This window comes from Terrapene carolina, unplaced genomic scaffold (assembly GCF_002925995.2).
Source record: "Terrapene carolina triunguis isolate 2854851 unplaced genomic scaffold, T_m_triunguis-2.0 Scaffold96, whole genome shotgun sequence".
Lineage (NCBI taxonomy): Eukaryota > Metazoa > Chordata > Testudines > Emydidae > Terrapene > Terrapene triunguis.
The window spans coordinates 2,621,454-2,634,749 of record NW_020664447.1 but is presented as its reverse complement, the minus strand read 5'-3'; the positions used below and the strand labels follow the sequence as shown (position 1 = coordinate 2,634,749).

Genomic DNA, 13,296 nt, shown 5'->3' with positions numbered 1-13,296 from the left:
GGGGGGGGGGGACCATTGCTGCACACAGGCAAGCTGCATATGGGCCAGAGCGGAAGCCGCATTGCAGTAGAAGACCCTCCCTTGCTTCCCAGGTCACCCTCAGTAGCGAGATATCGTCCAGGACGAACTCCTGTGGAAAATGTTGGAAGAGTGTTCAGTGTAGGTACCCCCTGAAGCTGTTGGCTCTCCCCAAGGCACAGAAAACCAGAAGACAGTGCAGCCCTGAAACAATCAGCCCCCCTTACTCACCATTTTGAGGTTCCCGTGGGAGGTGTGTGCTCTGTTTCGGATGGGAAAATTATGCTATTGTGTAGACCCTATGTGTTTTCTACTCCTTAAGTACGGGGGGAATCATTACTCTGTCTGGTATAAACAATGCTGCCTCTGTTAAATGTTGCATTTTGCCTATACAGCTGCATCAACCTTGAGACCTCAGCCGTCCCTCTTATCGCCTGCTCAGAGACTGCAAAGACTCAGGAAGAGACCGCGAAAAAGCAAAGAAGACATGCTGCAAGAAGTGATGCGGCAATCTATTAAAGAGAATGAGAAAGCACAGGACTGGAGAGAGAGAAAGAAAGCAGGATCCGCCAGGAAAATGCAGCGCACCGGCGGCAACGCACAGAGCACAGGCAGCAAAGCACTGATAGGCTCATAAGCATCCTGGAGCGCCAAGCAGATGCTATCCAGGAGCTCGTAGCCATGCAGAAAGTGGAGCAGTACCGCAAACGCAAACACACACCCCCACAGCCCTTGTCCCAAAACTCTTTCCATTGTGCCCACTGTCACCTCCAACCCACTTTCCCCAACTTCCGTGTTCTTCACGCCACCCGCTGCCTCCAACACCAGTATCTTCACCACCCAGCCCTGAAAACCACGACCCTTACCCTCTGCACTCAACCCCCATCACCATGCAGTATAGCTGTCCTGAAGTGCAGCACTCACTGCACAGCACACCAGACAGGACATACGCGAATCTGTGATTGTACTGTTCCCCACTCCACCCCCTTGTTTCTTTTCAATAAATGGATTCTTTGGCTTTGAAAACATTCTTTATTATTGCATAAAGTAAAAGACTCCTTAGCCCAGGAAATAAACAGGCACTGCAAGTCTGCTTGTCTGCTAAGCAGACACTGATTCCTAAAGATTGGAACTACTGCACTTCACTCCCGTGCAGGGCACCAGATATCATTGCTGGTTTTCAGCCTCAAATTGCTCCCTCAAGGTATCCCTAATCCTTGCAGCCCCACGCTGGGCCCCTGTAATAGCCCTGCTCTCTGGCTGTGCAAATTCAGCCTCCAGGTGTTGAACCTCGGAGGTCCATGCCTGAGTGAAGCTTTCACCCTTCCCTTCACAAATATTATGGAGGGCACAGCACGCGGATATAACCGCGGGGATGCTGTTTTCGGCCAAGTCCAGCTTCCCATACAGAGATCGCCAGCGGCACTTTAAACCGCCAAAGGCACACTCCACAGTCTTTCGGCACCGGCTCAGCCTGTAGTTGAACCATTCCTTGCTGCTGTCAAGGCTCCCTGTGTAGGGTTTCATGAGCCACGGCATTAACGGGTAAGCGGGATCTCCAAGGATCACAATGGGCATTTCAACTTCCCCTACCATGATCTTCCGCTCTGGAAAAAAAGTCCTGGCCTGCATCTTCCTGAACAGCCAAGTGTTCCGAAAGATGCCTGCGTCATGCACCTTTCCAGGCCAGCCTGTGTTAATGTCAATGAGACGCCCATGGTGATCCACAAGCGCCTGGAGAACCATAGAGAAATACCCCTTCCGATTAACGTTCTCGGATCCTAGATAGGGTGGTGCCAGAATAAGAATGTGTGTCCCATCTATCACCCCTCCACAGTTAGGGAATCCCATTTGTGCAAAGCCATCCACTATTTCCTGCACGTTACCCAGAGTCACTGTTCTTCTGAGTAGGATGCGATTAATGGCCTTGCAAACTTGCATCAACACGATTCCAACGGTCGACTTTCCCACTCCAAACTGGTTTGCGACCGACCGGTAGCTGTCTGGAGTTGCCAGCTTCCAGACTGCAATAGCCACCCGCTTCTCCACTGGCAGGGCAGCTCTCAATCTCATGTCCTTGCGCCGCAGGGTGGGGGCAAGCTCCTCACACAGTCCCATGGAAGTGGCTTTTCTCATCCAAAAGTTCTGCAGCCACTGCTCGTCATCCCAGACTTCCATGACGATGTGATCTCACCACTCAGTGCTTGTTTCCCGAGCCCAAAAGCGGCGTTCCACGGTGCTGAGCATGTCCGTGAATGCCACAAGCAATTTCGTGTCGTATGCGTTACGCGGCTCGATAGCATCGTTGGACTCCTCACCCTCACTGTTACTTTGGATCTTAAGGAATAGTTCGACAGCCAAACCTGACGTGCTGGCGAGACTCATCAGCATAAGCCTCAGCAGTTCGGACTCCATTTCCCACAGACAGATCGCGCTGCACAGAAACTGTTGAAAGATGGCGCCAAAGGTGGACGGAAACAAAGGGATTTCTGGGATGTGAAGCGATGCATCACGGGGCATTGGGACAGGACCCAGAATCCCCCGCACCCACGCCCCCTTCCCACGGTGCCAGAATGGGAAAAGGTGCTCTGTGGGATAGCTGCCCATAATGCACCGCTCCCAATGGCGCTGCAATTGCCGCAAATGTGGCCATGACAGTGTGCTGGGCAGCTGTCAGTGTGGACAGACTGCAGCGCTTTCCCTACTCAGCTGCACGAAGTCAGGTTTAACTCACAGCGCTGTACATCTGCAAGTGTAGCCAAGGCCTTAGAAAAATCCTCGGAGTTACTTGGGACCAACAGCTCACAATGATGAGATCCTTGAGAGAACCAGCCTACAGTCCCTGCAGACTACACTGGACATTTGCAGGCTTCACTGCTTGGGACATGAGGAACACATGCCCCAAGATAATCTGCTGAAGGCTGTGCTCTATGGCCAACTTAAGAACTGCCCACGACACAAAGGAAGGCCAAAGGTCTAATATAGCAACAAGGTGAATGAAGCAAGGTCTCAAGATATCCAGCATTTCCACTGACAACTGTAAAAATCCTGCCCAAAATCATTCAGTTTGGAGAAGCTGGGTTAAAAAGAGCCATCAGAGAGCGCAGCAGGCAAGCCAGGAAGCAGAGTATGCTTCAAATTCTATCTGGTGAGGGGACCTGTAGCCACTGTGGGAAGGTTTGCCGCTCGCATCAGGCTCTTTTCCCATACCACCGCTAAGCACACTTGACGGACTGACTTTGTTGCATCTCCTTTCATCTGTTAAGATGTTGAATGGCCACATGAGGACGAAAGAGCAGATTTTTAGTGGTAAAGATGAAGAAACAGATCTTGGTAAAACACTGGCTACAAAGAAAGATAGTCAAAGATTACACCTTGGTCTGACTGGAAGAATAACAGAGGTCAATGGCAAGAGAAGTGCAGGAGGCCAGCGGTCAAGAGAAAAGATAAAGTGTAGTTTAGGAGAGATTTAATTGGATGTCCAAGTGCAATCTCAAAGAGATGTCAGAGGCAGACAGAGATAAGACACTGGACAGAGGAGGGGAAGGGCAGGGATAAAGAGGTAGACTTGTGGGTGGTCAGCAGATTAGTATGAGACACACAAATTAAGAATAAAAATGCTTTACATAAATTAGGTCAGTTAATGTGAAGAGAGGTACCCAGGGAGTGCAGAGGCTGGAAGAGTAGAGGGGAGATGCTTTTTATTGATTTTATAGCCTTTCTGACCTGCTGTATAATAGGCAGAGTTTCCACCAGTAATTCCTGCATTGAACCTATACTTCTGATTGTAGCTCTAAAAGATAGATTCTAAAAGATACACTGTAGCTCCGTGTATCTTTTAGAAAGACCTAATCTTGATTTATAGATTTCAAGTGATTGAGAATCTACCACAACCCCAGGTTAACTACCATCAGTGTTAAAAACGTGCACCTTATTACTAGTGTGAATGTGTCTAGCTTCAGATTCCAGCCATTGGATCGTGTTATGCCTTTGTCTGCTAAAGTAAACAGATCCTTATTAGCAGATCCTTTTCCCTATGTAGGCATTTATAGACAATCCAGTCAACCCTTATCTTCCCTTTGGATACGTTAAATAGATTGCAATTCTCAAGTCTCTCTCTGCAAGGCAGTTTTTCTAGATCAACTATTCCTGTAGCTCATTTCCAGTTTTTCCACATCCTTTTTTGAAGTACTGACAACAGGACTGAACACTACCTTAGCCAGTCTTGCTATTACCTCTGTATATGGCACAAACTCCCTACTTCTACTCAATAGGCCCATTTATACACCGAAAGCTCATGTTAGCGCTCCTTGTCACATCATCACATTGGGAGCTCATGTTTAGTGGGTGATTCACCATGACCTCCAAGTCCTTTCCAGAGTCACCCCATCCTGTAAATGTCACCTACATTCTTTGTTACTAAATATAAATACAGCCAAATGGATGGTTTAAAAAAAATGTCCAAATAAGCGCAGTTTACCAAGCAACCTAGACCACTCTGTATAATTGACCAATCTTTTACCTCTCTACCAGTTTTGGTGGTCCTCACATTTTTTCTTTTTAAAATCAGCAGTGACTTTATATTTTCTTCCAAACAATTGATAAAAATATATTTAATAGCAAAAACCACTTCCAATGGGTGCCTCAGGGGACTCTGAAGAATTCACTGGTTTCCTGCTTAGTTGGTGTAACTCGAAGTGCTAACCTTGATCTGCTGCCTTACAAGATTGATCCAAGCTGTCTGTAGCAGGTCCACAACAGAGATCAGCTGGTATGCTTTTGTCGGCAATTCCCAGATCTGTACATCTAAGAGGTAGGGCACTCTAAACTAGAAAAGACAGGGTGCCACAGTTCACGGCAACTACATCTGTATTTTCCCCCTTTGGTCCAGCAAGGGCCCCCACACACTCAGGCTTCCAGCTCCTCAGCTGTTGCCTTTTGGGTGGAGACCTGCATCTCACTCCCTTCAGACGAGGGCGATGTCCAGGCTGCACAGTTCCCTGCTTTCACTGTGTATTTCCCAGCAAAGACTCTGCCACCCTAAACCGATCTGCTTGCTTTCTTTTCAGAGACTGATAACAGAGTGATTGCTGCAGACACAAGTTACCACACAGTTCTTTCTAAGCACACCTACTTTATTCTTAAGGTAAAAAGCATAACAGAGAAGACATACGAAAAACAATAAAAGAACATACATGCACACTAGGCTACTATGCATCACCCCACCCTAGGTGGTTTTTTTGGGGGGTGGGGGGGAGGTTACAAGATCAAAGTTTCAACTCAGAACAAGTTCACAGTCTTATGAGGCTTCAGTAGGCCCAGTCCTTCCAATCCTTGCATAAGGATTGGGGCCCTCCATATACTGGGGTCCTGGCCATTTGCTGGATCAGGAAGAAGGCCGAGTCAGTATAAAACACAGGTTTCAGAGTAGCAGCCGTGTTAGTCTGTATCCGCAAAAAGAACAGGAGTACTTGTGGCACCTTAGAGACTAAAATTTATTTGAGCATAAGCTTTCGTGGGCTAAAACCCACTTCATCAGATGCATGCAGTGGAAAATACAGTAGGAACGAACACACACACCATGAAACAATGGGTGTTACCATACACACTATAACGAGTGATCTGTTAAGGTGAGCTATTACCAGCAGGAGAGAAAAAAACCTGTAGTGGTAATCAAAATGGCCCATTTCCAGCAGTTAACAAGAAGGTGTGAGGAGCAGTAGGGGGGAAAAAATAAACATGGGGAAATAGTTTTACTTTGTGTAATGACCCATCCACTCCCAGTCTTTATTCAAGCCTAATTTAATGGTGTCCAGTTTGCAAATTAATTCCAATTCAGCAGTCTCTCGTTGGAGTCTGTTTTTGAAATTTTTTTGTTGTAATATTGCAACTTTTAGGTCTGTAATCGAGTGACCAGGGAGACTGAAGTGTTCGCCAACTGGTTTTTGAATGTTATAGTTCTTGACATCTGATTTGTGTCCATTTATTCTTTTACGTAGAGACTGTCCAGTTTGGCCAATGTACATGGCAGAGGGGCATTGCTGGCACATGATGGCATATATCAGATTGGTAGATGTGCAGGTGAATGAGCCTCTGATAGTGTGGCTGATATGAGTAGATCCTACGATGGTGTCCTCTGAATAGATATGTAGGCAGAGAGTTGGAAACGGGCTTTGTTGCTGGGTTAGTGTTTTTGTTGCGTGATTGCTGGTGAGTATTTGTTCAGGTTTGGGGGCTGTCTGTAAGCAAGGACTGGCCTGTCTCCCAAGATCTGAGAGTGATGGATCGTCCTTCAGGATAGGTTGTAGATCCTTGATGATGCGCTGGAGAGGTTTTAGTTGGGGGCTGAAGGTGACAGCTAGTGGCGTTCTGTTACTTTCTTTGTTGGGCCTGTCCTGTAGTAGGTGACTTCTGGGTACTCTTCTGGCTCTGTCAAACTGTTTCTTCACTTCAGCAGGTGGGTACTGTAGTTGTAAGAACACTTGATAGAGATCTTGTAGGTGTTTGTCTCTGAGGGGTTGAAGCAAATGCGATTGTATTGTAGAGCTTGGCTGTAGACAACGGATTGTGTGGTGTGGTCTGGATGAAAGCTGGAGGCATGTAGTAAGTATTGCGGTCAGTAGGTTTCCGGTATAGGGTGGTGTTTATGTGGCCATCGCTTATTAGCAGCGTAGTGTCCAGGAAGTGGATCTCTTGTGTGGACCCATGGAAAAGAAGCCCTTGAGGAATTCCTCCATGATTTCAACAATTTCCACCCCACCATCAACCTCAGCCTGGACCAGTCCACACAAGAGATCCACAAGTACTCCTGTTCTTTTTCGTATAAAACATAGGCTTTCATCTGAGGCTATGTCTACACTGTGCACCTTATCGCACCATTGTAAGGTAAGCAGTGTAGCTGTTCTCTCTTGCTGGGAAAGAACTCTCCCGGCGACTAAAATAAAACCATCCCCAACGAGGAGCAGTAACTTAGTCGACAGGAGAGGGGCTCCCGCCAATTAAGCTCTATCCACGCTGGTACTTTTTGTTGTTAAACCTTTTGTCGTGTGGGAGGGGTGTTTTTTCACACCCCCAAGTGACAAAAGTGAACGACAAAAGTGCAGCGTAGACAAAGCTTAAGTCTTTATTATAGTAGTCCCAAGAGAATCCAGTCTGAACTAGTATATGCATATCTCCCCAGAAGGGTGGCTTCAAAGGCTGACAATAGAACAAGCTCATTAGCATCCCCCTGCCTACTAGAAAGGGTACATACAATGCCACAACATACACGCAATTGCATTTTTAATGCAATGTACCCCAGAGATATTAACCCTAAATCAATACGGCTTACCTCAAGTCAATAAAATTTATCTTCATTCCATAAAGTTTGTTCAGGGTACTACAGAATATTGTCAGTCTGTCGCACAGGGAATCTTTCAGTTCTCTGTCACTGCAGCTCCGACAGACTTAGGCACCAACAACCTTCAAGGCACATTACAAGGCTTGGCTATTTACTCAGTTTTTTACCTGAAGGGAATGTTATGAAGATGTTTGTTGTGATTTGGGGAGTTTGCATCCTTGTGATTGGGGTACACAATACATATATCTGCTGCTGAGCACCTGGACAGCAGAAGCAACAGGTAAAAAGGAATAAAGTGATAATGCTTCAGTTACCAGACAAAAGGTGCTTAAAAAATAAATAGGACTAAACTGTTCAAACATTTCAAATGAGATTCTGTGCTGTGGCGCTAAGAGGCAGAGCACAGAACTTTCAGCACAGGAGAAAGAAGGGGCTATGGTGGCTTCAAGCCACCTGTGCACCGTACAGTTCCTGGGCTGCTCCTGTGTCCTAGTATAACTTACAAAGCCCTAGGGGCCTGCCTAAGTTATGGCAGTTTCAGTTTTCTATCCTATGGGCTGCAGCCCTGACTAAAATCTTCACAGCGCTGCCTGCTGCACCCAGCGTTCACGTGGCCCCAACCAACATGCCCCCCTAGCCTAGGGCTTGCGAAGGAGTATCCTTGGGAGGCAGCCTTATGGAATCTTCTAAAATGCCTGTACCAGTGGAATCCTCTCATAGGCTCGAATCTGGGCTATTAAGTACCTTTTATAACACTCCTCAGCCCTTTATACCCCTTGAATATAAAAAGGATGAAACAGGGTGAGGTTCTCATCCTGAGCTTTTGCAGATATACCTACAATACTCTATTTTCCTCCACTGTAACTCAAATGGCTAATAATCCTGGGAATTCAGATGTTAAAATTTAAATCTGCAATAAAACGAGTGAGCGAATTGCTGGGGTGAAAGTACCTGAAATAATTATGAAAGACCAGGCAGAAAAGCATGTAGAAAATTAAGAAATGTAAAGTCTTAAGGAAAAAAGAAAAGTACACCAAGAAGATGGTGACTAATTTTGCCCTAGGGGATATAAGATGACATTTTATTAGAAATATCCTGCATATTTAATTAAATTTAATTAAAAGACTACAATTTGCACAAAAACACTGAAACATCTTGTACTTCAGTGAGACTGTACAAGGATAAGAGACGCAATCAGTAGTATGAATGCATCACCAAAAAAAGTATAGATCTAAGCTTCCACAATAAGCGGCTTTTACTTTAAAATCTATAAAAAATTGCATGTTTAAGTATGATAAAGCAATACTACAGTATTTATTGTACTTAATATATTTTGCAACAGCAGATGAATGTACAGTAATTGCTTAATCCCCAAATAATCCTTGTAGTGCTTTGCTTCTAGACTAATTTTAAAAGAGCACTGTCAAGTCGCTTCAATATTAAAAATTTTCAAATAGTTTTGTAAGTTCTACATGCACTGTAGTAAGTATTTTTTAGCAAAAGCAAGGCCAGAGCAGTTCATTTTATTTGGAGCAGCAGATGAAGTGGTCTGGGGCACTGAAGTCCTGTGGGAATTCATTCACTGTCTTAGACCAGCAACAAGAAAGCGCCATCTCCAGTGCAAAAGAATTTTACCCTTGCTGTGGCCAGCTCCATCATGCCTGAGGAGCAGAGCCATCATCTGCAGACCTTGTCCTGGAGCTTTAGCCAATCTTTCAAATGTCATGATCCCTGGGGACTGTGTGTGTACCATTAGCTCTGGATTAGCCCATTAAAGGAAAAATCTGTTTTTACAATAATTAATTAATTAATTGATTGTATCTGGCGTATGTTCTCTTTCAGAGCTCAATATCCAAATAGAAAATGACAAATGCAAGCCACGTTTGGTCCTATAGTATTCAAACATTACTGTATGGCCTGATGGGAGTATCTGCTTCTCAGCTTTGTACACAACCCAAATTTTAGTCCTCCATTGACTCGGTGTGCTCTTGAGCAAGTCATGTAACACCTGCTTAAGTTTCTTCATCTTAAAAATACAAAACAGGAATAATCTTCCCTTCCTTACAAGGCAGTATCACAGGGGTGGCCAACCAGTGGCTCCGGAGCCACACGCGGCTCTTCAGAAGTTAATATGTGGCTCCTTGTATAGGCACCGACTTTCCAATGTGCCGAGGAATGCTCACTGCTCAACCCCTGGCTCTGCCACAGGCCCTGCCTCCACTCCACCCCTTCCCACCCCCTCCCCAAGCCTGCCAGGCCCTTGCTCCTCCCTCTCCCATCCCCCACAGAGCCTCCTGCACACCATGAAACAGCTTATCAGGAGATGCGGGGAGGGAGAGGGAGGCACTGATCAGTGGTGCTGCCTGAGGCCTTGGGAGCGGGGGAGGGAGGAGCTGATAACAGGGGGTGGCTGACGTATTACTGCGGCTCTTTGGCAAGGTACATTGGTAAATTCTGGCTCCTTCTCAGGCTCAGGTTGGCCACCCCTGCAGTATCAGGACTAGAGTTCATACAGAATTCCCAATATATCTAATGCTACATAAGCTTTAAAAGAAATATATATGAAAAGAATGGAGTTCTGCTATTGACGAAGTCCATTTTGCTAAATCAGCTAAAAAAACAAATCTAAAAGGACTGCATTGCAAGCTAATTAATCCACAGAAGTCAAAACTCCCACATAAATGCATGTTCTTCCCTAATTGCAATCACTTTGTCCCCTAATAAACTACAGCCATCTTTTGGTGGAATGTGGCAGAAGTTTAACAAACGAGAGTGGTACACAAAAGTTTACAATAGAAAATGGGAATTTAGGCAGGCAGAATTCTGTTACCTAAACTGAATCACAAAGACTTCTGTTTTAAGTCTCACTCCAAAGATAACACCTCTGGCAACACAGTGTTGTGCTAGTGCATTAGTTAAGTACTGGCTCAGAGGAAAACTACCACCTACTAAACCACAAGCCACTTCCGTGCAGCACCTTGGATCTTCCTTGAAAGCCTCCCACCCAGGGGCCAATGAAGGCCTAACCCCATTTAGTTTGTGATTAGCTGATAAGGCTGCCCCTATCATGTTACTGGAAAAAGCTGCTGAAACATCTAGTGCCTTGTTCAACTCTTCTCCTTTTTAAAGGGAATCAATGTTATTTAAGTTATACTGAAACAATGCTTTATGAGAAACTACTATACAGCATGCATTTATAAAAAGCAAGCAGCTGAGGATACAGTTTTCAGAGTAGCAGCCGTGTTAGTCTGTATCCGCAAAAAGACCAGGAGTACTTGTGACATCTTAGAGACTAACATTTATTTGAGCATAACCTTTTGTGGGCTACAGCCCACTTCATCTGATGCATAGAATGGAACATATAGTAAACAAGAAGGTGTGAGGATATTTAACATGGGGAAATTCGATTCAGTGTGTGTAATGGCTCAGCCATTCCCAGTCTCTATTCAAGCCTAAATTGATGGTATCTAGCTTGCATATTAATTCAAGTTCAGCAGTTTCTGGTTGGAGTCTGTTTTTGAAGCTTTTCTGTTGCAAGATTGCCACCTTTAAGTCTGTTACTGAGTGACCAGAGAGGTTGAAGTGTTCTCCTACTGGTTTCTGAATGTTATGATTCCTGATGTCAGATTTGTGTCCATTTATTCTTTTGCATAGAGACTGTCCGGTTTGGCCAACGTACATGGCAGAGGGGCACTGCTGGTACATGATGGCATATATCACATTGGTAGATGTGCAGGTGAACAATATGTTCCATTCTATGCATCTGATGAAGTGGGCTGTAGCCCACGAAAACTTATGCTCAAATAAATTTGTTAGTCTCTAAGGTGCCACAAGTACTCCTGTTCTTTTTGAGGATACAGTGTTCACCAAGTCTTTTGTGCCAAACTGGAGGTACTTTTTACCAAGCTGTGACTGGCTGTAGTAGCAGTCTGAGGACTTGATCTTTTAGCCAATACTAACACCATCCTCTTAAATCCAAATGCCTGGAAATAATGACAAGAGGGCGAGGAATGTAATTAAGCATATATAAGGCTGTCTTGGAACCCCCAAAACTATAGAAGGATCCAGTAATACTGCTGAAATCTCTTTACTTACCTCACAGGGGCATTTTGTGGTTTAATGTTTGTATATCCCTTTGTAACTCATAGTATTTTTTTTCCCTTCATCATGCAGCCAATGTGGACATTATATTTGTGAATCACACCACCCTATAGACCTGCAGCAAGTGCACACAGGTGTTTAACTGCATTAGCACTGCCTATAAAGTCTTTTGCAACAGGTCAATATGTTACAAGGCTGGTCTTCCCTCGTACCCTCTCCATCAATTAAAATAAAAACACACCGTGGTTTTGATTTCAGCAATGGATTATGGAACAGCAGCTAAAAAGTTTAATTGTGTTATTTCTTACAGAATTGTCATTGATTAATTGGATTCTCAGAACTCTGTCTCTGCATAGCATTTCAATAGTACCCACGGAATGAAGATGCAGGAAAAATAAGCACAACCAAAGCTAATGAGCTTTTTATTTTAAGACCTTGAAATATTGATAGTAGCAAAGCAAAGCCTGATAGAATCTTTGGCTTTTGGCTTACACAAAGGCTAAAATGAATAAAGATATCAAATACATAATGCTGTCAGTGGCAAGGGTCCATACTAGTGTGGACCCTTGCCACTGACAAGGGTTCATTTTATGTGAACCATCAGAAAGTTTTTATGATGGCAAAGACTACTTTGGAAATGTAAACAGAACAGCTGAGGCACTGATGTCTGCCTGAGTGTACAGAACATGAAATAGTAGGTCTGTGGTGCATGAAGTGCCCTTTCATCTAAATAGATACTACCTCAGATACCAATGGTGTTACTCTTAAATATCAACATTGTTAACCATTTTATGTGAACCACAGTGTTCAGCTGTAACTAAAACTCCAAATATAAAATAGTATAAAGTGCTTATAGACATGAGAGATTAGGAATTCTCTGCCACCAAAACAAAGTTAGAAGCAACATTTTGATGGTTTATGGAAGTGGTTTCAAACTTTTAAAGCCCACAAAGTGATAGAAAAGTTTAGTTTCATAGATTTTTATAGCCAGAAGGGACTATGATGTAGCTTTTTAAATTTTTTGCTACAAGTTGCACCTCATTTCTAGCCTGAATTTGTCTTGCTTCAGCTTCAAACTGTGGAAAATTCTGGTACATTTTTCTGCTAGATTGAAGAGCTGTCTACTATTAGAAATCCTTTCCCCACATAGGTGCGTATAGACACTGATCAAGTCACCTCCTAAACTTCTCTTTGATAAACTAAGTAGATTGAGCTTCTTCAGTCTCTCACTTTAAGGCATGGTTTCCAAACGCAAAGACATTCTTGAGCCCTTTCCAGTTTTTCTACATCCTTTTTAAAACAACACCAGAACCAAACATAATACTTTAGTAATGGTCTCGCTAATACGTATACAAAAATACCACCTCCTCCCCTGACTCCTACTTGATATTTCTCTGCTTATATATCCAAGGATTGCATTCACTTTCTCACCTAAAGAACTGCATAGGGAGTTTATGTTCAACTGATTATCTACCATTACCTTAAGTCCTTTTCAGTGTCACTACAGTCCAAGATATTGTCCCCTATATTGTATTATGGTCATTCTTTGGTCCTAAATGTCTGACCTTGCATTTGGCTGTATTAAAACACATGCTGTCCCAATAAACCTCTTATCAAGTGATCCAGTTTGGTCTGTATACAGTTAACCTGTCCCTGTTATTTACCTTTCCATTTTTTTGGAGTCATCTGCAAATTTTACCAGCAATGATTTTATATATTCTTCCACACGAATAGTAAAATATTGAATAGCACTGGGACAAGAATAGATACCTCCATGACCCCACTAGAGAACAGCTGATAACTGCTCCCATTTATAATGACTTTCCCACAATTTATCA

The 13,296-nt window shown here is 44.0% G+C and overlaps 1 protein-coding gene across 1 annotated transcript in view; it reads right to left on the bottom strand.

The window, feature by feature from the left end:
- The window catches only part of RRAS2 (RAS related 2), an 87,714-nt gene that overhangs the window by 11,658 nt on the left and 62,760 nt on the right, over positions 1-13,296 (bottom strand). The window lies entirely within an intron of this gene.